The sequence below is a fragment of the Tursiops truncatus genome, chromosome 3, assembly GCF_011762595.2.
Source record: "Tursiops truncatus isolate mTurTru1 chromosome 3, mTurTru1.mat.Y, whole genome shotgun sequence".
Lineage (NCBI taxonomy): Eukaryota > Metazoa > Chordata > Mammalia > Artiodactyla > Delphinidae > Tursiops > Tursiops truncatus.
This window is the reverse complement of record NC_047036.1, coordinates 1,214,368-1,238,474: the sequence shown is the minus strand read 5'-3', so window position 1 is coordinate 1,238,474 and position 24,107 is coordinate 1,214,368. Positions and strand designations below refer to the sequence as shown.

At 51.2% G+C, this 24,107-nt stretch overlaps 1 pseudogene; it reads left to right on the top strand.

Annotated features, from left to right (window-relative positions):
• Positions 1 to 12,587: 12,587 nt before the first annotated feature.
• LOC101332811 (eukaryotic translation initiation factor 4B pseudogene) lies at positions 12,588 to 14,394 on the top strand (annotated as a pseudogene).
• Positions 14,395 to 24,107: the final 9,713 nt, after the last annotated feature.

The following is a 24,107-nucleotide window of genomic DNA, read 5'->3' as shown; positions in this document are numbered from 1 at the left end:
GGGGAGCGGCAGGTGGGCCCGTCCTGCGGTGACAGCCAGACATGGGTGCACGGGCCCAAGAAGGACCCAGGATGGCACCTGGCTCTTGACCTGAGCAGCTTCGTGCGGAAGCTCTTGCGCGTCCCAGAAGGGCTCTCTCCTTCCCCAACCCTCCCCGCTGCACCCCCAGGACTAAAGCACCTTCAGGAAAGCTCCTTAGTGCCCTGCGGAAGTGGCTCGGGCCACCTTTGGGGAACAGCCCCTTTGTCAGCACCTGTGGGAATTTTACCATTTGCATGTCAAACGGACCTATGCAGTGTCACCCTCTCTAATGTCGGACGCAGTTGTGTTTGTGTCATTTCACGATTTAACTTAAATATCTTCTCCTTAAGATGGACATTGTACCCTTTTTTTCAGATTCCACATATAAGCGATATCATATGATATTTGCCTTTGTCTGACGTACTTCACTTAGTATGACAATTTCTTGTCCATCCATGTTGCTGCAAATGGCATTATTTCATTCTTTTTTATGGCTGAATAATAAAAAGATACAAATGAACTTATCTAAAAAACAGAAGTAGATCCACAGACATAGAAAACAAACATTACCAAACGCTGGTTGCCAAAGGGGAAAGGGTGGGGGTGGGGAATAAATTAAAAGCTTGGGATTAACATATACTCACTAGTATATATAAAACAGATATCAACAAGGACCTACTATATAGGACAGGGAGCTACACTCAATATTCTGTAATAACCTGTAAGGGAAAAGAATCTGAAAAAGAATATATACTCATGTATGTATAACTGAATCACTGTGCTAACACAACATTGTATATCAACTATACTTTAATTAAAAAAAAAAGAAAGAAAGAAAGATGAACATTGCACGGAACTGGCCAGTGTTCAATACCTCCTGCCGTGAAGCCCGTCAGTCCCAGCCAGCAGCAGAGCGGATCCCATAGCTGGGAGAGGCCCGTTGGCAGGACCTTATCAGGCACCTTCAATGGTCACCCCCCTGGGATGGAACTTGCAGCCATCTGCAGCTTTCGGAGCCGTAGAGAAGCCGTTTAACCTTCCCATGCTAGTGTGTTTAATTAAGGAAAACCATGTTGCAACTTTAACCAGTAGGAAGGCAACAGGAAGCCGGGGCTCTCCGTGGGCCCGCGTTATACACTCTGCCCACATCTGAGCTTCAGCGAGCCTTGGGGCCAAGCCCGGGGAGAGGCTGGGGCCCCCGGGCCACACGGGGTCGGGGCGTGTGCGCGCACAGAGCAGTGGCCCTGACGCCCTCAAGCAGGCTTCTTCCTCCAAGCTCAATTGCTGCTGCTTCTGAGGACAGGGGGCCCACATGGCAGCCCTTCCCATCCCAGATCCCTCTCTCCACCTGCTAGCTCTCCTCCAGGCTGGGCTGGGGCCTTGTCTACACTCCTGGACCCCACTGGCTGATGCCACCCACCCCCCGCCTCTGCTCTGAGGTCACCTGGTTACTGGTCGATCTCCCCTCGGTTCTCTGTGCAACCTCATCCTGTGCATCCCCAGAGCCTAACCAAGACCTGCCTTGACCAGCTCCCAGCGGTGCCCGCTGCTCACATGAACGTGCGGTTAAAACAAGCGTGGACGGTCAAGTGTGAACCACGCGGGCACGCTGTTTCTAGAATCCCCCACAATTCCTGGCACTTTTAAAGATTCATGCGTAAAGTTTTAGGTGAAGAAGCCTAACTGTCACCCTGAAAATGGACAACAGAAAATATGCTTGACATGTTTAATCAACAGTTTTTGATCCTGTGATTGAAAAGGACATGAGGATCTTTGCGGGAGAGCGGGAAGTTGCTTCTCACTGACGGGAAGAGCTCAGGGGGCCCCACATGGAGAGTTTTACGTCAGGGTCTCCTCCAAACATTTTTCAAAGGCACACGGTACAAAACCAGCGAAAACCATCAGCGCATCCTCCCATCTCCCAGGCCCTGCGCTGCTACACCAGCAGCTCTGTTTACATAACATTTCCTACTAGAGGCACAGGACATGCAAGCCGCCCTGGGGCCCCCGGGTCCAAGGAGACATGTCCGCTCCAACCCCCTGCTGGAAGGTATCTGAAGAACAAATTCTTGTCTTTTGTGCACAGCTGTGCACCTGGGAAACAGACAGCTGACTTCGTGGCATGGGGCCGCCCTGGGGGCTGGGGGACCACGTGGGCTGCACTCTGTGGGCTCCCCGTTCCAGGACATGGGTTTTGTCAGCTCCACCCATGGATGAGGCAGCTGAGCCTCACGGTCGACAGCAGCAGGTGACAGAACTGATGTTCCAATCCAGCCTGGCTGAGCCCGGGCCCCGGGAACACTGCACCCCACAAAGCCACGCTTCAGAACTGCAGGAGGCCTTTCAGCCATCGTTCAACAGGAGAGTTGGTAGCATCCCAGTCCTGTGGGAGTTCAAGGCCTCAATTCTACCCAAAATCAGGGCCTCAGAAGTCAGCATGGAAACACAGATGTCCCTAACTGAAGAGGAGACAGCACAAACCAAAGTCATCCCCATAGACACAGCTGCCCTTGGTGAGAGCTTAGCTGCGCTGAGCCCTGCGGGGAGGGCCCTGCAAACCCAGGCTCAGGGAACTCTCGCAGCCTGAGGGCGGCACCAGGCCCAGAGAGGAAGCCCGGACACGGAGCGGTGCGGGCTTCTGCCCACTGTCACCCGACCAGGTGTGACGGGGCTGGCGTCCAGCTCTGGTCCTTTGGGAGCTGCCATTGGCTTTCCCCACTGCCCTTCTCTCTCCCCGTGTTGGCAAAACCTGGCGAGGGGCCTGCAGGAGTGATTTCAGAGGGGAAGCATGCAGGGGGGAGCAACGTGGCATAATCTGTTCAACTGACATCAGGGCCGCAGGTCCCGCCGTGTGGCTTGTCACTCACCCACTGAGCGAACGTGCACCAGGCCTGAGTTAGCTGTTGGGGTTTCTCCACAAAGTACTGCCTGGGTCTATCTAAACTCACCTGGGAATCTGCATTTTAACGCTGCTCTATCCCTTAGAGCAAACGCACTCTGAACTCACTCAAGGAACCGGCACCCCATTTTTTTTGCACCAATAAGAATGGTAATATTTTTCCTGTTAGAAAGCTATGCGTGACTAGTGTAATTCTTGCAGGGGTGTTGCAGTAACATTTATGAAAGAATGGTAAAGATTTTGTGTTAATACAATGTGACCCATAAGTAATTCTGAGGTTTAGAGTCAGAAGCTGAGGACGAGAAATCAAGAAATGTCTTCGAAACCGCAACACGTTACTCCTAACTTGAGCAACGGTGTCTAAGCATCTTACAAAGAATAATATTCTGGACTCATTTTTATAGTAAGTGACTGACGATCTGTAAATGATCTGTGATGGGATAATTAAATCTAATAGCATGCTGTTTCTTCCAAGAGCACGCTGACGTTATTATATTGAAACACCCGTGATTTATTGAGGGAAATGCGGGTGCAGGTCTGAGGAACTCTGGAAGCCTAATTCCCATTCATAACACGGAACCCAGGAAAATTGATCCATGATCCGTGTGGACCCTGGAGAAAGGGGCCATGTGGGGGGGAATTATCCCCCAAACTCAACCAACTGAATATTGTGGAAAAACTGGGGTTTCCCAGCCAGAGCGTATTTTAGCGTTGCAGTGACCAAAAGTTTTACCAAGGACAGTTTAAGCTTGAAGTAGAGGAGAGTACAGGGGAAATGTTTAGGTTCCTGACTAGAGAGAGGTTTGGGGGGTTGCAAATTGCAGTGAAGTGATGATCCAGGTCAAATCTTGTACCCAAAAATACACCGCCATAGCAGAATCTGATCCAAAGTAAGGGCACTCGGAAACCTCATGTTTCCCGGCAAAATAAAAACTGTATTATAAAAAAATGTGATCTGAACACTTACATTTCCTACCATTGTTATTGCTGCACATAAGAGAATCCTTGCTGAAAACGCCCTCAGGGGGTTGGAGTGAAGACAATCTGTGTGTAGGGACAGAGGGGTCTCCTAAATGACTATGGGCTAAGGACAGACCATCCCTTTAAGGAAAAACGATCTTGATAATCTAATTGCCCAAGGTTTAAAAAGGAATCCCGTCTAATCCCAAGGCGATGACGGATGACGAATGGTCTGGGGGAGTGGGGACCCCTGGCCATTTGGGGAGGGCAGCAGGCTGCTTAAGAAATCTCTAGTTCTTTTTCTTTTTGTTTCTTGTTTGGACCATGAACTGTGCCAAGGAGCCTCCTGGAATCTGGAGAGCATCCAGTGTTCCGTTCAGTGTTGAGAGAGGGAGGGGAGAGGATGGGGGTAGAGGACAGCAGGGGAGGGGAGAACAGGGTGAGTCTGTTTGGCCGTAAAGCAGTGAGGTGGGCACAGGTGATGGGAGGGTGGCCCCGAGCCTCGGGCAATGCCAGGTGCTGAGATGCGGAAGTCAGGGCGTGCAAAGGCCCCGGGAGCGGCCCGTGGAAGATGCCCAGAAGCACAGTCCTGGTGGCCGGGCTGGTTTGCTGAGCGGGAACCAGAAGCTCCAGCTGGCTCAGCAGAGTGCCCACGCCACGCCTTCACCCCAGCCCCAGGGCCCGATGGGGCTCTTCCCCAACGTGAGAGAGAACCGTGACAATAAGGGAGACAGGGCACAGATTTTCAGGGGGCATCGCCTGGACCGCGGCACTGAGCTAAGAGGGAATCACACTGTGGAGAAAGCCCAGCACTTAACTTGACAGTAATTACCCAGAGTGATTAGCTGTGATTCTTAAGGACTCCTCAGCCCTTAAGTCCCGTGTTGTGACAACAGAAGGAGTGTGTTCACTCCTCCTCCGAGGAGGCTCGCAGCAGGGAAAGTGCTGCTGGGTGTCCTGGAACCCATCACCCTCCTTCCTCTGCAGCCGCGTCCCGAGGGCTCTGGACGGTGGGGGGAGGGGTCTGTTTGTTAAGACATCTCCCACAGTCGCAATGGGCAGGCCCCAGATTTGATCAACGGGGAAGCTGGGAGGATGAAGGAATGGAGGATGGATGCTGTGCCTGGACAGGTGCCCGGCTCCCGACCCTGCCGCTGGGGTCCACCATGGCGTCTCCCGCATCCGAGAGATGGGCGCCGCACTCTCGTTCTCCCTCAGCGCCGACCTGGGGCGATGCACCCTCCTGCGTGTCCGCTCCCCAAAGGGCGTGGCCACCCACCCCCGTCAAGGCCACAGCCCCACCAAAGCTGCCCTGGGAACCAGCCCAACCTCGCCTTCCTGGTGCCTGCTCTGTTTAAAGCGAATCTACGATGAAAGGAAATTGTTGGCTGGAAAGTGGAAACTTCTGCTGGGAAACAACTGATGAAAACCTGTAAGAACCATTAGAGCAGGCGGGTTCCAGCCGCTGACCCATTTCTGCCACGTGTCCTGAGGGTGGGCAGGAACCCAAGACCCCCTTGGTGGTGGGAGTGCAGTGGCCGCCCCTGGACACGTCGGCCAAGATGTCCAATGCGTCCGGCACCGGAGGGAGGCCCCCGGACACTCAGGGAGTGCTCACGGCCTGGCTCGGTCCTCAGCCCCAACGACCACTGTCCCCGCAGTCTTCGTCCGGTCGTCACAGATGCAGGCACAGCCTCTCGTGTTTACAGCAGGATCAGCCCTCTGTCCATCCGGGTCCACCAGGCTCAATCGGCAGGAGATGCATATCAGTTTTTTGCAGGACTTACCTCAAGGCGTCACCTCCCAGACCGTGGGGTCTGGCGAGGCAGGTCTGAAGCCCACAGGGCAGGCCAGGCTGGGACCCCGGGGCACCGGCCCGTGCTGCCGTCCACACGTGAGCTTTCTCCTTCAGGGGAGCCTCAGCTCTGTTCTTGAGGTCTTTCAACCCATTCGATCAGGCCCACCCACGTAATCCAGAAAAATCTCCTTTATTTAAAGTTCCTTGGTTATGGACTTCACTCGCGTCTGCAGAGCTCGCTGGCAGCGAGACCCAGATGAGTATTTGATAAACAACAGAGCTGCGGCCGAGCTACCCACAAACCCGACCATTGCTCTGCCTCGCTGGCAGGCGGCCCCGCTACCTGAATCTGTGGGTCAGCAGCAGGGCATTCGGGACAAGGAAAGCATCCCACCCCCTCGTCAATAGAGGAACAAAACCTGTACATCTTTGTAGCCTCTCGTACGTCTCTGCTTGCGCTGCATTTTCCAGAGATGGGACGGAAGCTGGAGCCGAGCCTCTGGGAGCCGGGGTGTGTGTCTGAGAGTTTTAGATGCCAGGTTGGCTCCTTTAGATGCCAGGTTGGCTCCTTTGAAGCAAACTTTGTGTGGAATTCAGGAGGCCAAGAGTCCAGCCCTGGAAGGTCACTCATTGTGAGGTCAGGGTAGGTCACTGCAGTTTTCTGCCCCCGTTTCCCCGTCTACAAAGCGAGCCTGAAACCACTTGTTCCTGTGGGTCACTCAGGGTTGATTGAAAGAACAAGATTCAATCAACTTCATATTTTACATCAAGATGAAGAAAAGAATAGAATAAATGCATGGCAAGAAGCTGGTTTCAAGGGAAAATAGACTTCACTCCCTCCCCTCACCCTCCACCCTGACTCCGGCTCTAGTCCCCCCCAGCGCCTGGTCCATGGAGGCCGGGAGACGTGTCTGTGGGGCAGGTACAAGGGCTCCGCCAACCCTGCTCACGTCGGCCTCATGTGTGCTGCTCAGGTGTTGGATGGGGCAGACGCCCCGACGGGGCCCCCACGGCCGGGCAGCTCCCAGGAGACCGGTGTTCCCGCCAAGAACAACCAGAGGGGCTGTCGGAAAAAATAAGGTGTTTGAGGGCATCAGAGACAAATCTCAGGCCAAAGGACTTGAGCGTCTAACACCAGGAGGGAAAGAAACTGGAGAGGAAAACAAAACTGTAAGACAAGAAAATGACGTCTTTCACGTGTTTAGAGGAAGAAAAGGTCTACCTAAAATTCTACTCCCAGAAAAAAAAAATACCCTTCAAAAGTGAAAGAAAAAGAAAGAGACCCTAGAGAAGTGTCTAGAAAAAGGGCATCAAAGGGACTTCCCTGGTGATCCAGGGGTTAGGACTCAGCCCTTCCACTTCTGGGGGCCACTGGTTAAATCCCTGGTCGGGGAAGTAAGATCCAGCATGCCGTGTGGCGTGGCCACAAAAAGAAAAAAAAAAAGGCATCAAAGTCACATCTCCAGGAGAACACGGGACGCCGTCCTCAGGCAGAAGAAAGTGGTCCCACTCAGACACAGCGACGCAGATAAATAAATACAAACATTTACTGCAAATGCTCTAAGGAAGGACCCAGGACGTGAGCTCTGCGGGGCGTTGGGCGTGCACACGTGCATTTAAGAGGCTGCCGGTTTCGTGGCTGCTTTTCAAAATCGCATGGACACTAACCTCAAGCCCTCTTGGGCTGAAGGACCACCCTTCTTTGTTCCCGGCATCCTGCCCAATATAGATGCAGCTCCGACAGCATCTCTGCCCTGGCAGGTGGGTACCACGCACCCCCCGGCTGCCCCAGCCCTGTCAGCTGCAGCACTTTGATCCAGAAATACAAGTGTGGATGGAGTGAACAGAAGGTCCCCATCTGGTCTGATATGTGGGAATAAACAACCCGACAAAGATGGGCAGAAGCTGAAGAAATCAAACCACACGGTGGCAGGAGGCATCCTCTGAGCCCTGAGGTGAGGGGTGAGGTCACCAGATGAGGGAGGTAACGGTCAGCCTGAGGTCCACGCAGCTCCAGACGCAGGGCCGGACTCGCAGGCTCTGGCTCACGAACTCCTGAAGGAGCCCTCGCGTGGCATCAGAGGCAAAGGAGAAAACTGCAAAGTTCAAGGCTTTGAAAACACACCTCTCCACATGTGGTAGGTAGGACATGCTGTTAATGTTTGCGTCTGTTTATCTGACGTCAGATGGCATAGATACAGAGGCTGAACACTGATGGGCCACAAACTAGTCTTCGTGGACTTGGGACGCCCACCCCTCCTCAGACCCTTGTGTGAAGACCCCCACTCCACTCCAGAATCTGTGCTGGGGCGGGCGGAAGGGTCTCCTCTCCCCGGGGCTGCAGAAAGGCCAGTGCCCAGGAGAAAGGCTGCTCCGAGCAGACCCTCCTTAGATCCACTGCAGAGTCAGGGCTGACCTGGGCTCTCCCTGCCAATACCTGGGACAGGTAAAGCCAGGTACCAGGAAGACGTGTGCTAGGCTCTTGTCTGGCATTTGTAACATCAGCTTATGACTGTGATGTGGTGCATGAGACGTGATGGCCCAAGCCTGCTGGAACACAAGGGCCTCCTTTGCACATTCTAACCAGGGATGTGCAAAGGAGGTCACAGCTGGATGCAAGGTCATGGTGCGTATTGGGCATTTAAAACAGTGAGTGGAAAGGTCACCCACTTCTCCTGCGTGCACTGCAGACACTTCTTTCTCCAACAGTCGGCATCCTGCACCAGAAGGAGAAGACACTGCTTCTGAGTAGTGAAAGCAGCGGGCCCGCGGGACCTGTTTCCACCTTCCGAGGACCTGCAGGTGAGCCGGTGACCGGTTTATTTCAAAACCACCAGAGTCCTCACCTTAAACTTTGTTGCCGTTTTATTATCTCTCACTTGGTTTCCACCCCAGCATCTGCAAGGAGGAAGTGTGCGTCGCTCCGTCCCTCCTTCCCCACGGGCACATGGCTCCACCGTGAGCGCTGAACACCAGGGGCTGTGCAGGACAGGGAAATGGGCGATCACACTTGTGCAACCTTCAGCGTTTTCTAAGGTCTAATTTTAACCTGCATGATTCCATAGTAGTTTAGGGCTATGCAGTCTTTGGTAAATTAACCTAAATTAGGCTAAGCTTTACATTTTGTCATCAGAAATAGGAATAACAACCCAACATGTAAAATTACCATAACAGAAAAATGAGATACTATTAATCAAATGTTCAGTAGAGCCTCTGCCGCGTGGTAAACACTCAGTGATACTTAACAAGGGAAGAAAAGGATACGCTCCCGTTCTTTAAAATCCAGCCACTAGAAGAGAGTAAGCACCGTGGGCACTGGCCCAGCACTTAAAAAAATACATATTATAGTGTTGAGAGAGAGAAATAGAGAGCGAGAGAGTAAGAATGCCCTCCAAAGTGGCGACAATTGAGCCGTCTGACAAAGCAGGTCTCTCAGGCAACCCCACCTGAACCCTTGAATCCATTCAGCAGATTGAGACACGCCCCATTCTGGCGCCGAGGCACGTGGACCAACATCCAAAGCACACCCTGTTCCCGCTTCTCCCGATTCCCTGTTCATCTGCCCCTCCAGTCGTGTGTCATGAATCATGTCAGTTGTGTGTATTTCCAAAGTTGTTTGGGGCAATTGTATTTGTTATTTAATTATATTATTTAAATATCAAAACCATTAAAATGTGAATATAAAAGAAAGACAGAGTTTTTAATAAAAATTGAGTCAAATACCCTAGAAAAAGTGAGAGGGAATGGCTCAGGGGAGCCTGCTGGTGTTTTCTCAGAGGCAGCAGTGAGAAGAGGAGTTTCACCCACACAGCGATGGACCCACCCGCCACAAACGCCCCACCAGGGACGCCAGAAGACCGCAGGGCGCTCTCACAGAGCTAAGGGGAAAATTGGCTACTGTCCACTCGGAAATCAGTGAGCAGTCAGATCACCCCTCCAGATTGAAGGGAAAATAAAGGCACATTCAAAGACAGGACAGTAAGACTCAGGAAGCCCCCCTGCAGATGGAGCGAAGGGCATGGTCAGTAAGAAAAAACTGAACCCATGCTCAAGAGGTAAGAGGCCGGGAGAGATGGTAACCAAGGAAATTGACAAACTTCGATAACTTCAGCGAGAGTTTCATAACAAGGAGACAGAAAAGTGCTAGATGACTAGTTTCTTAGATAGGCTGGTGGGAAAGGGAGACTGGAATTAAGGGTCCCTGTACAATCAGGTGATTCATAGAGATATTGATTAGCTTTATCCAATTTATAGTTAGATCTGAATTTAAAACCAACGGCGGGAAAAGAAGGAAGTAGATTGCATTAATTTAATAGAAGATGGGAAAACGGGGGTGGGAAGCAGCAAAAGCCACAGCAAATAGACAGTAGAATGAGGTGAGACTTTGTGACCTAGGGTTTGGCAAAGGTTTCTTGGTTTCCATGGTAATAACTGTAAAGAAAAATGGATACATTGGACATAATTAAAATGTAAAACTTGTGTTTGTTAAGACACACCATTAAGAATATGAATAGATCAAACATAGACTGAGAGAAAATATCTGAAAAGCACATACCTAAGAAAGGACCCGTTTGGAGGACGCACAGAGAGATCATACAACTCTGTGATAAGACAAACAACCTGATACAGAAGTGACTGAAGACTCACTTCATAAAAGAAGACGTGAGACTAGCCAATAAAACGTATTCGGCATCATTAATCATCAGGAAAATGCAGACTATGACCTCCACGCTATGCCATCACTGAAGTGGGACATCCCACATTTGGGACGCGGCCCTCTACATGTTAAACACACACTCACCTACTCACCAGCACAGCCTCTCCCGGCTATTCCCCCACGAGAAATGAGTGTGTGTCCACAAGACACCATGTACACAAATGCTCCCCGTAGTTTTGTTCCTGACACCCAAAACCCAAGCGGCCCGCTGCCCACCAACGGGAGAGCAGACGACAGACAGCGGAGTGTGTTCAGACCACAGAAGTCGCTCCTACTGTCACAAGGACCTGGGTCAGTGTCAGAAGCAGTCCCTGAGGGAACGAGGTCTCACACAGGAGACACCGATTCCACTCCACACCAAGATCTAGAGGAGGTGAGACCAATTAGGATGGAAAAACAAGGCAGCTGGAAAAGCCAGTAGTTGCCTCTGGGGGGCTCGGGGCACGGAGGGACAGGGAAGGGGCCAAGGGAACTTCATGGCCTGGAGAAATGCCTGTCTTTTTAGAGGGTCGGTTTTCATAGGTGGATACCTTTATCAAAACACAGAAGGTTCATTAAGATGAGGACATTTTCTTTATAATTTACAAATATTTATAATATTTATCTCCAAATTTTAAAAAAGCTATAAACAAATACTGAACTTTAGATAATAATGTGTGTGCTGAAAATTTAGGAGGAAGTGTACGGAGGTCTCTACTGGCTTCAATATGCGTCGGAACCAGGGTAGACGCGAGGGTGTGTCATGAAGAAGTACAGGGAAGGGTGCAAGAGAACCGAGGCAGTGCGTGAACAAGTGTTTGCTGTAAATCACAAAATTCTTGCTATTTTGCCGCGTATTTAAAATTTTTCATTAAAATGTGGAAAAAGTTAATGTGAAAAAAATAAATTAAATGGTAGGATTAAGACCAAGTACGCTACCCATCAAACTAAAGGAGACTGACTAGCTCCCTGCATTAGATGCACAGACACAGGCCCCCCTCATGGCATCCTTTCTGTTCGCTAGGAACCAGTTACGGGTCACACTCAAGGGAGGGGGTCACACCAGGGCTGGGACCTCAGCATCTCCAGGGGCATCTTAGAAGACCCCCAGCACCGTCCCCTCTGCTCTGGTTCCTGTCTGCCCCAAATTTCTCCTACTTGTTGCTGAGTGATACTCACAGCCTATGACCACGTGTCTGTCCTAACCTCTCCTCCACGCCCTGCCCTCCCTGGAGGCATCCACTGGAAGGGTTTGGGTGACGACTCCAGGTCTTTCTGCTCTGATGACGCGTATATCTGTGCACACTTTTAACTAAGGCCACAGTTTCCCACATGATGACCAGGTGACCTTCATTCTTGTCCTCGGTTGGTCAGTTTAACAGACAAGGGAGGTCATGGCCTCCATCCCCCTGCTGCTCAGACAGGGTCCAGCAAGTGCCCATGTCTACAGATAAAACCTGCACTCTTAGTGGGGACAAGGGCTTCGTTTTTTTTTGTTTTAACAAACCCTTGTGTCGAGGGCTGACATTCAATAGATGGTAGTGAGGAAGCTGCTTTGCCATGTGTGAAATCCCAGCCCTGACAAGGTTCTTTTAAAACCCAAACTACTTTTGCATTAACAATGTTTTATGCATTTAAAAACTCATTTTTCTCTTGAGCTAGGTACAGCTGTAGTAATTCATGCGATGTTTAGCAGGGAGGAGTCTGAGTTCTAACAAAGCACAAATCGGCCTAAGGAAAGGATGAGAGCTAAAAGGGAACGTCTGAGTCCTGCATCTAGGCTTTAAAATATGTCGTGTGATCTCACCTGCAAAAAAACCATCCTGGGGTTGATGTGATCCATGGTGTCAAAGAGAAAAATCCAGCCCGAAAGGGCTTCAGAAGAGAATCAACCCTCAGAGAGGCATTTCTGGGAGAGTTCTCAGGGAGCTGTTCTAGCTCTTTTGTTGTAAGGAAAACTGAGGAAAGTATTGATGCTATAAGGAAACTGCAGCCAAGGAGTTTCCTGCTCAGAGACCACGTGGAATGAAACTGGGAAATATTCTAGTAGGTAGACACGAATGCTGAGAATGCCAATCAATGGAGATGGGTGTTATTCGAACCAGGTGATGGGTGCACCAGTTACAAACCACTAAGCTCGTCACTGGCATAAATTAAAACCTGAGTTTCCAATAAAAATAGTTGTGCCTTTGCATTCTCTCGCCCTCTCCCAAATGGCAGCCCCAGCAAAAAAGAAGAAGAAGAAGGGGAAGACTATCTCCCTGACAGACTTTCTGGCCGAGGATGGAAGGAATGGTGGCAGAAGCACCTATGTCCCCAAACCAGACAGCTGAGCTGATGAAACAGACGACCTAGAAGGACATGTTTCAACCACTGGCAGAGTAATGATGATGACGTGTATAGGGCACCTCCAGATGACCGTTCCATCCTGCCCACTGCTCCACGGGCTGCTTGGAAACCTGAGCCACTGACTGGAGCCATCTTCCCGAATTGCCACCCTACACTGCTTTTCTAGGGAACCTGCCCTATGATACGGCAGAAGACTCCATTAAGGAATTCTTTAGAGGATTCAACATCAGTGCAGTGTGTCTACTGGGTGAACCCAGCAATCCTGAGAGGTTGAAAAGTTTGAGTTATGCTGAATTTGAGGACCTGGATTCCTTGCTCAGTGCCCTGAGCCTCAGTGAAGAGTTTCTAGGTAACAGGAGAATTCTGATTGTTCTTTCAGCTGAGACAGAAATCAGGATTCTGAAAAAACAGATACAGATTGGAGGCCTGTCGTGCTGCAGCTTTGATGGCCACCCACCTAGAACAGGTGATGAAGGCTTAGAGACAAATATAGAGATCGTTATTATTCAGACCGATAGCGTGATGGGTATCGGGACAGTTACCGTGATGGCCCACCCCAGGACATGGATCGATATGGAGCCAAGATTGCTATGATCACGGAGGCAGCAGAGATTACAGTAGAGGCTGCTATGCCAGGATGGGCAGTGGCAGAAGAGCGTTTGGTAGTGAGTACCATAGGATGACGTCTACAGAGGAGGTGAAGACTGCTATAAAGACAGATATGACAGACAAGATGACCAGTCATGGAGCTCCAGAGATGCATACTCTTGGGATGACTGTAGGCATGATGATAGATGTCCCCCCCAAAGACCCAAACTGAACCTAAAGCCTCGGAGTACTCCTAAGGAAGATGATTCCTCTGCTAGCATGTCCCAGTCCAGTCGAGCAGCCTCTCTCTTTGGAGGAGGAAAGCCTGTTGGCACAACTGCTAGAGAACAAGTAGAAGAGCCACTATAGAAGGAACAGGAGAAACTGCGACATCAGCTGGATGAGCCAAAGCTAGAACAACGGCCTCTGGAGAGATACCCAAGCTGGCAAAATGAAGAAACTCAGGAACGGGAATGGTCGAGGACAGGAAGTGAGTCATCACGGACTGGGACCTCAGCCACATCTGGCAGAAATGCACGAAGGAGAAAGAGTGAGAAGTCTCTAGAAAATGAAACATCCAATAAAGAGGAAAACTGTCAGTCTCTAACTTCTAAGCCTCCCAAACCTGAACAGCCTCTAAAGGTAATGCCAGCCCCTCCACCAAAGGAGAATGCTTGGATGAAGCGAAGTTCTAAACCTCCTGTTCGATCTCAGAGCTCAGACACAGAGCAGCAGCCCCCTACACGTGGTGGAGGGAAAGTAGTTCCAGCTCAGCCATCTGAGGGAAGACCAGCAAGGAAAGATGAAAATAGAGTAGTTGGGGTGAGTGTCCCAAAAGACCAGAGTGGTAACTCCAGCCGTGGTCCAGGAAATGGAGGGAACAGAGACCACTGGAAGGGGTCAGAGAGGAAAGATGGCAAAAAGGATCAAGATGCCAGATCTGCACCTGAGCCAAAGAAAACTGAAGAAGATCCAGCCTCTAAGTTCAGTTCTGCAAGGAAGTACGCTGCTCTCACCACTGATGGTGAAAATGAGGGAGAAGATGACACCAAACAGACCTCTGCACTCTGTGCTTTCTCCTAGTCTCTCTCCCTGCTGGAACATTCGAGAGCAAATCAAACCTCTATACAGACAAGAAAAAATAAAACTCACCATCTCTGGAAAAGAAAACTTTGTAAAAAGCACATACTCTTCCCATTCTCAAAGAAGTGTCTTCACTTTGTTTCTTAGAGACCTCCAACTCCACGTAAACTGTCTAGTGGTAAAGTGCACTCGACACCCAACCACACACTCCAGAGTTGCTGGGACACTCACGATGTTCTCGTCACAATTTCTCTACAGTCCTGGGATTGTTGATTATAATACTAACTGTATATTCACCTAAGAAGCTTTCTAAAAATCCAGTATGAACACAATTCACAAGTCGAAAAATGTATTGTCAAGTTATGCATCCTGCTTTTGAATTCAGGAGTGATGGTCACTAGCTCTGGCAGATGAAAGATGGGGTCGCCTTCTTTGACATGCCTTCCATGGAGACATGGGGTCTATGTCCCCTCCCCTTGGACCTGGGCCAGCTCTGTGACTGCTGACTAATAGAACACAGAGAAATGATGTGACTTTTCAAATCCAGATCTTAAAAGAATGACAACTTCCTCTTCTGGTCTCTTGGAAAACTCACTCTTGGAGCCCAAGGTAACCGTGGAAGAAGTGTGACTCTCTTGCTGGAAAGATCATCTAGACAGACCTTTAGACAAGCGGAGGGGATGAGAGGCCCAGATGGGTCTGCCTTCCAGCCATCCCTTTCAAGGTACCTGAGAAGTGAGAGAGAAATCCACGTGAAAAGTGGACCCTCCTGCTGCAGCCACCTAGCCTGGCATGGATCAGTGAAACCTACTCAGAAAATCCCTTCCTGCACTCCTGAACCTACAAACCTTGAGCAAATAAATGGTTTGTTTCAAAGTATGAAGTTTGGAGATAATTTATTTCGCAGTAATATCTTCCAGGAACTGAATTTGGTCCAGGGAATGGGGACCCACCATACCAAAAACTTCAGACAAGTGGCTGGAAGGGCCTTGAGCTGATGGTGGATGAGGGTTTGAAGGACAGAAAGAAGATTGTCCTTTGGGGGCTAGAGAGAAGGCAGCCCACACTACATAGCAGCAGAAAATCCAGCTGCAATGCATCCCGTGGCAGCACAGAGAGGAGAAAATATACTTACTGAGCTGGTGGATTTGGTGAAAGTATTTCCTGGCAGAAAGCTGAAAGTACCAACGAATTTCCTAGACACATATGATAGGATACAGACAGAGAGATGAGGGTATAAAAATATAAATAAATAAATAAGAAATATTTAGTTTTCAGACAGAGTTAGAGGAAACATAAACTGGGACCTGCTGAGTCAAAAAATAAGACTGCCTCTTGACTGGAGCCTCTTCAGTCTGCAAAAGACTCTCAAAATAAGAAATGACCTCAGGGAAAACATCAAACCAGGATGAGCACAGTTAAATTGTGGCCTTAGTATGAAGATCTCTGGGGTAGTTGTAAGACCCTTTGTTGAGACCTTAGAAGTATGTCTAAGGTCTCAACAAAGGGTCTTACAACTACCCCGGAGATGTACATAAAGGGTCTTACAACTACCCCCAGACATGTACATTACGATCTCTAAGAATCTTAAGAATTCTTTCAACTTGACTAGAAAGTTGCTAAGGATCTTATGACCCTGGCCCCATAGTTCCTGATGTGCAGTCCTGGAAGGGCCTGTTCCAGAAAGAGATGTGGTATAAACAGAATATATTATAATCTGATACACAGGAATCCCACAAGGTTTTTAAAGAAAATATATCCTCCAAGACTGAAAGAGGCAGAGACAGGACAAATACAGGACTTTGACTTTCCCCCAATTTTCACACACAGGAAGCAGGCAGAGAAGTCTTCTGATCTAGAAACATCCTGCCATTTCTTATGGAAAAGGAAGGATGTCTCAGAGGACAGAACCAAGTGCAGGAAGGTCCCAATCAAGTAACTGCCAACATGTGCCTGGTTGGACATCAGGGTTGCTGGGGACCAGTGACTTCACATGCTCTCTGCTGTCCCATTTTTTGAGCAGGCATGTCTACTTTCTCCTGTGTACGTCTCACCATTTTACACTGGATGCAAGAGGGAAAGATAATTTGTCTTCTTAGCTCAGAGCTTTTAAGATCAAAAGGAACCCTTTTAATGGAATCCTGCCCAAGGATCCTTATCCATTGGTCTGATTTAGTTCAGGAAATCCTGGACTTTGACCCTGAACCTGATGCTGTGATGAGATTAAACTTGCAGAGATCTTGGGAGGGAAGGTGAGTATATTTCACATGTAGGAGAAACGTAAACAATTCCTGGCCAGAGAGAACACTGAGGCCCTCTCGAGATGCATATAAATGCATTCACTCTCCCTGCTTTGGGGTGTGGGACCTCTGTCGCCTCTCCTTAAATCTGGACAAGGCTTGTGACTGTTCCACGTGACAGAATGTGGCAGATATGGCCCCGGTTTCCAGACGCAGACGTCAGAGGTAAGGAAGGCCTCCACTTTCTCTCTTTTGGAATACCCGCTGGGTCACCATGTCAGCAGTCCAGCTACCCTGCTGGTGGCCATTAGGTGAGGCCCTGAGACCACGTGGAGTGGGGAAGGACATAGCTGCCCATCAGGCACCCGATGTGTGAGTGAAGGGACCGTCTTGGAAGTGGACCCCGAGCCAGCACCTCAAAGACCAGGGACAAGCCATCCGGCTGAACCCTGCCTCAGCTTCTGGCCACAAAGTCTGGGGCGAAACAAGGTGGTGGCCTTAAGCCACTGTTACACAGTGCTTGTGGCCTTGGAAGTACCCGAAGTATCCTCCTTATAACTTGTTGGCTTCATGTCGCTAAGAAACTTTACAGAGAGTGAACACTCCCTGCCTTAGCCTCCAGACAAGCAGAATGGCTACCAGTTACCAGGGCAACCAAAACCTGTGTGATTCATCTAAGATTAGACGGCAACAGCCTTGCACGAGGACAGCAGCTGTATTGCTCACCCCCTCCTCTAAGCCCTGGATTTTCATGAAGCTTGGCATCTCCAGAGCCTACTTAGACTGTAACTTACCTTGTAAGTGAATGTCCTTTTCCCCGATTAGACTAGACTTGCAGTAGAAGGTGCAAGGAAGACGCTTTCCAGATTCAGAGCTGGCAGATCCTTTAAGAGCAGTCATTTCTGAGCTGTCTCAGGTCATGCTTGCTTTTCCTAACATTAGTTATACTAGAAATGATAAAATATTTACGTACGAGTGTTAGATCTTTATGTCCTTAGACTACAGACATTTAACATCTCTTGAAGCTTTTATTTACTCAGCCCATCAGCGTTCTGCAATTTGACCATCCAGTGATCAACCAAAACTGCAAAGTTTGTTTCTCACGAATTTTTCAAAGCCCTTCTACATTTTTATCAAAGTCTTATAACTAAGAGGAGCTATAAAATGTATTATTTCAAAAGTTGAGAAAACGAATATTTGAACTTTATTATCGGAGCTCAGAGTCTTAAATGTGAACTATGCCATGAACTACCCCACACCCTCAGTTTGCTCTGGAACCGACCAGAAGAGCAGAAAAATAGTTGTTGGTTTGCTTCTTTATGCAAAACCTGTCATCCCCAAATCAGCAAGTGCTCCATGGACTAGATCTGTGATGGGACCTGCGGGGTGTTATTATGAAGATACACACTTTCTCATATACTGTTATGTCACTCCCAGGCCCAAAGGAAAGGCACAGAGCCTAACGTTAGATATTTGTAGGCTCTTCATGCTCGTGGAAAACTATGTGTAAGTTCTGCCCCTTTCCGAAGATTGGTCGTTGTCTTCAGTAAATTAAAAATCAGTAAAGCACTCCATATGAAAGACAGATGGGGACTTCCCTGGTGGTACAGTCGTTAAGAATCTGCCTGGCAATGCAGGGGACACGGGTTCGATCCCTGGTCCGGGAAGATCCCACATGCCGCGGAGCAACTAAGCCCGTGCGCCACAACTACTGAGCCTGCGCTCTAGAGCCCGCAAGCCACAACTACTGAGCCCGCGTGCCACAGCTACTGAAGCCTGCGCACCTAGACCCCATTCTCCCTAACAAGAGAAGCCACAGCAATGAGAAGCCCGCGCACCGCAACAAAGAGTAGCCCCCGCTCGCCGCAACTAGAGAAAGCCCGCGTGCAGCAACGATGAACCAACACAGACAAAGAAAAACAAAAAAAAAGACAGATGTATGTGTTGAATAACAAACATTTTGGAATAAAGCAATATTATTTCCAATGTGGCTTATGCTATAAATATGGAACCCACAACAATAAAATTAGTTAGAAAATAATATTCAGATTTTTATTTCTTTGACTTTTAGCTGCAAGACTTGAAAAATACGTTCAGCCTTAGTTCATCTGAACGGCCAGAATTCAAAATCCCAGCTGATTAGAGCTTTATTCTTAGCAAACAGCAATTCTGAGAAATTGAAGGTATATTTTCTGTGCAGTTCATGTATTCATTTCATTGTACAACACAACCCAGGAGATTTGAGGCATTTAAAAGAAACTTTCCTGTTTTCTCTCCCTGGCGATAGATTCTCACAGTACAGACTCTGTCAGTTCCACTGCTGACAACCCCGGCTGGTGGGTGAGGTGCGTGCCGAGCCCCCATTCCCGGCTTCTCAGGCTCCCTTCCGGACTCCACGGCCAAGCAACCAGCCCCTCAAGTGGTGACCTCAGTCCATCGGGAAGGCCGGCCTCAGGCAAGGATGGGAACCGCATCACGGGAGCATCGCTTCTCTCGTCAGCCCTGTGAGCCCCCAGACCCCCCGCCTCCTGCCCCGTGGCTGCCTCCCCTGAAGGGGCCAAGGCTGATGCTGGGCTCCTGGTCAACCCGCTGGGCACCCTAGCTCCTCTCTGGCGACCACAGCTCCCACATCGGTGGTTTAATCCCCCAGCTGGTGGTGGGCCCGTGGTCCATCTGGGACCTCGGCAACCCCACCCTGAGCCTCCAGCATCTGTGCTCAACACTGTGGCACGTTGAGGGATGGGCCAACCAGAAGACCTCTCCACCCTCCCAGAGGGGCATCGAGGCCAGGAAGGAGGGAGCAAAGACACAGGCTAAAACAACTACCTGCAATGCAGAGGAAGCATGGTGTGTGGTGTGGGTGGGAGAGGGAGGCTGAGCCAGGGGGTGGCCAGAGGGAAGGGGTAGTGCGCGGGGGAAAGGTCTCAGATCTGGACGACCTGAAGGCAGGTGCCAGCCCAACTCACAGCAGACCACAGGGGCCACACGCAGTCCCACGGGGATGGCACGTGGGCCAGCGAAGGAGAGGCTGGTCCATCTGTGAAATGCCAGCTGAGGGTCCCAAGCTGGGAAGCAGCGTGATGTGAGTTACATTTTTCGGGGTCTCTCTGACAGCGGTCAGGCAGGAGGCAGACCAGGGTGGACGCAGGGAGGGCAGGGCTCAAGGCAAGAAGTGGCCGAGCCCTGGAATTCGAGCACGAGAGGGCCTGGAGGGTGGGCAGGTCCCCCGAGCTCTGGGCCTGTTGCTGGGCTGGGGTCACCATGGGCCCCTCTGCGCAAGCCACGCTCAACAGGACCAGAGGCTGCCGTGGGCCCATAGGTGACCCCGCTGCTGCCCTGGCCCCATCCACTGCCCTCCCCACAGGGCTGCGGGCGTCCAGCGGGCTTTCCGGGCGGGAGACAGGGAGGGGCTGCTGTCAGGCCCTCATCCGGGACAGTGCAGGAATCCCCCCGCCCCGCATCGTACCCCCTCCTGCAGCTCTGAGCAACTGTGTGGCCTGTGCCCACCTCCTGCTCCAGGTCTCAGGACCGAGGTTTCGAGAATGGTGGGAGAGGCGGAGCCCGCGTGGCTAGTGGTACCCGCAGAAGGGCAGCCTCCCTGATGCTCATCTGACCGGGAACTCGGCAGCACAGGCTGGCCCCGAGGACACACGCCTCTATTTCTGAAGGACAGCAACACGCGTCTCACCTGTAGAGTGGGGGCTGACTTTCTGGAAAGTACCACCACCCAACGGCGAGACCCACTCCCCGCTGACACTGGGAGGTTCCCAGCTAAGGGGACCAGCACACGCTCGGTCGCGTGATCGTGTACGTTGTACCAGCAAAGCCCCGTGAAATGCAGAAACGCAGCCCCCAAGCAGCCCATCCTGGGAGGCCCTGAAGAGGCTCCGGGTCATCCAGAGGAAGGTCCCCCTAAGGCAACCGACAGACAGAACCCACGGCCCAGCCCCACGACTCGGCCCCAGCCTCGCCGTGGAGAGCATTCCTCGCTGTGCAGTCACAACGGGCCAAGTTGTCCCAGGCGGCTGAGTTTGGGATGATTATTTCCAGACCCGTTTCTCCCCTCCTTGTTCTAAGCTTCCAGCATGACCACGGGAGGCTGTACATTCCCATATGGGGACATTATCTGGTGAATGACTTTAACCGATGACTCGGTCCTGGGGTTTCTTTCTTCAGCTCGAGAACCTGAGGCCACCAAGCCTGATCTTCAAATTATTTATCAGAAAAGTGAAAACTGACATTTAGTTCGAATGAAGCCCTCTGTCTACTCATAACGCTCGCCCTAAGGGGTGAGGTCATTGTACCTGCAGCCTCCCGGGACACGCAAATCATTTCCCAGTCACATTTTCTAAACGATAACAGTGGCGTTACAATCGAATTCACTGGATAATGACTAAAATTTTAAAACACTCTCTATTTAAATCAAGGCATTATTTTTCTGATTCTTCTGTGCTTTGCAATCATAAGTTTCAAACTGGCTGATTAGCCATAAATCAAAATGTAAGGCTCTGGTATTACTTTTTTATACAGATGAAGATGTCTGAATCTTTGCCGGTGCTCACCCGGTGCCCTTCTGCATGCTTTACTCTTTCTTCCAGGTGTGTTGTGATTCCACAGGTGAGTAAACCACAGCCATCGACATTGGACTAGACTCGACCTTTCCTACCCAGACATCCCTCTGCATGGAAGGTACGTGACTCAGACACAGTCCTCAGAGACCAGGAACTGCACGCCTGGCACACAGTGCTTCCTTTTACGCAAAAAGGACCTTGAAAGCAGCAACTTCCTCTAAACCTGTAAATTATACCGTAAAACCCTCAAGCAGGCAGGGCCTCTCCAAGCCTGGTCTGCACTGAGGGTCCCCGGCTCCTCCAGCACCCAGGTGTCCCCAGCCACAGGCCGAGGGCAGAGACCTCAGCAGGAAGGGGCCGCGCGAGGGGGAGAGGGGGGAGGGCGAGTCCGACGTAAAGGGCGCCCGGCGCACTGTTAACTCGCGGGAGGGCCTGATGACGCCTCCCTTCTTCTCCCTGAGCCACCTGGAAGTGAAGGTCCAGGCACCTGCATCACACCTTTGTTCTGAAGCATCTCAGGTCTGGGTCCGTGCAGATGTGGCCCAGGTGGGAGCCCCGGACTTCGGCAGAGAGAGGGCAGACGCCTGCGATTGGCCAACGTGCTGAACCTCCACCCACCCAGAGCCCGCAGCAGCATCGCCCTGACGAGGGCAGAGGAGGGAGAGATACCCCAGAAGAACACCAAACCCCATCTTCACGGAGAGCATCCTTCGTCATAAAGTCTTAGAAAGGAAAGACGGAGGCAAGGAGGAGTGTTCCAACTTTCAGGTCTTGTAAACTGTGATAAAAATCCAAAAGTGATAAAGAAACTCAAAAGTTCAGAGAGAAACTACTTTTACGACATTCTTCTTCCTTAATAGCAGGCTTCTGAGGGCGGGCTGCAAGCTACAACAGCAGGCAAGCACCAGACATCCTGATACATTTATCAAGAAAATAAAAAAGACTTTTCCATTGCAGAAGTATATTTAAGGACAGAGAAATATGTCAAAACTAAGATGATAAGGAAAACGTCAGGTTCAGAACAGCTGCTCCGTGTGAATGCATTTTGTTCAAATAATTCGGCTCTAAAGATGGAGAAGCCCGAACACGTGTTTGCCGAGCTATAACAGTGGTGCTCTCTAGGTATTGGGATTATTATTATACATTAGTATTATTACTACTATCATTTGCTTCTCTGATGTACATTTGCCATTTGTGTAACATTTGCAAAGGTAAAAAGGTCGTTAAACACTTTTTGGACAAATAGCCTACTATCGCTTTCATGCTAGAAATTGATGCAAACCTGCTCTTCTTATCATTGGCACTTTAGAAAGCGTAGCCTCTGGAATTTTTGATGAAAAAGTCCAAGAAGCCTGCCGTCCGTCCCGTCTGTAGGGGGGTGGGGCGCATCCCCCAGACCTCCGCTGCCACCGTTGTTTCCTCGGCAAGCCAGGTCCTGCGATGGACCCTCCGTTCAGCAGGGCAGAGTCAGCGCCGGCCCAACCAGAGGAGGCTCCCCAGAGACAGGCCCCAGCTCCCGGCGCAGCCCCGCCTGTCCTCGGGGGTCCCCCGTGCAAGGCAGCCGCACCAGACACTTGTTAAAACAAGACTCAGCCCAAGGCCCTGCAGCAGGATGGAGCCTGAGCTCAACTCCGAATGCGATGGGGCAAGCGGCGATTTGCAGGGACAGGACGGCCCCTGAGAGCAGCCGGCTGGGGTCTCGGCAGGGAGGGTCCTAACCGGATGCCGGGGCAGAGGGAGCAGGACGCTGTCACAGCCAGGCAGCATCCCTGGCGCGTGGGAGCCATGCCGGCCCAGATTGCACGCACGCCTCCCAGCCCCGCCTGCCTTCCAAAGACGCCGTCCCTCCGGCCTGGGCACAGAAATCCACTTGCTGTCGAGGAACGCGCGGAGGCTGTTGGCTGTCACGACTGCGCTTCACGCTCTAGGCTTCTGCGCTCGCGTCCCGTCTGACCAGGGCCACCTGGACATTACTGTCCCGCAGGGTCACGTTCTCCCCAGAACCTGGGAGGAGGACGGGGCTGCGGGCGCATCTCAGGCGTCACCCACCTGGAGGGTCCCCCGGGCATGGGCGGGAAGCACGGTCAGAGGGCAAAGCGGGGCCCTGTTCTCTTTCTCCGTGTCCAAGGTCGCACACAGAATCCTGGCCTGAGCGCGAACGTCCCCACAAAGGAGCAGAACCCGGCACAGTGACATGGGGCAAGGGGCCGTCCTCACTCCTCTCATACATTGATTAATCTGATTCACAGATGTATCCAATCAACCGATCGGAGCATATTGACTGCACGCCTGCCGCGGGCCAGACACCAAGCAGGGCCCTGGGCAGAGGGTCAGCGGGGGGACGCGGTCCTGCCCCGTAGCACCAGGTCTGCTGGGGTGAATGCCACGGAGTCCTTAGAACAGCTTGCGTCTCCTGGTTCTTAGGATGAGGATGAAGCCACTAATACCTGGGGAAAGAGGCAGGATAAAGAGAAGCAGGGCATCTTCTGCTCCAACGTACGTGTGATCGTGCGGCCAGGGTGGCTTCCCCCGCGTGCCAGCAGACAGCCCGAGAGGCAAGGCTCGGGCGCGGCGTACAGAAGCCCTCGCCTCAGCTCCAGGCCAAAGGAAACCTTTAACTTACTGTGTTCACTATGATGAAGCTCTCATTTCTGCCGCCCCTCTGTGTGGGCCACGGGGAAAGGCCGAGAGGAAGGGGAGGTGGGCAGATCTGGCAGCCGGCCTGGGACTGGACCCGAGGGCAGAGGGCACAGGACGAGCAGTGGATGCTGCCCCCGGAGACCCTGTGCCTCCGAGTGGAAGGAGATGGACGTTCTGATGCCTGGATGGTCAGGCCACCTCCAAGCTGCTTGCTCAATTCCCACTGGCTCCAGAGAGAAAGTCTGGAAATGCAGTGGCTGGA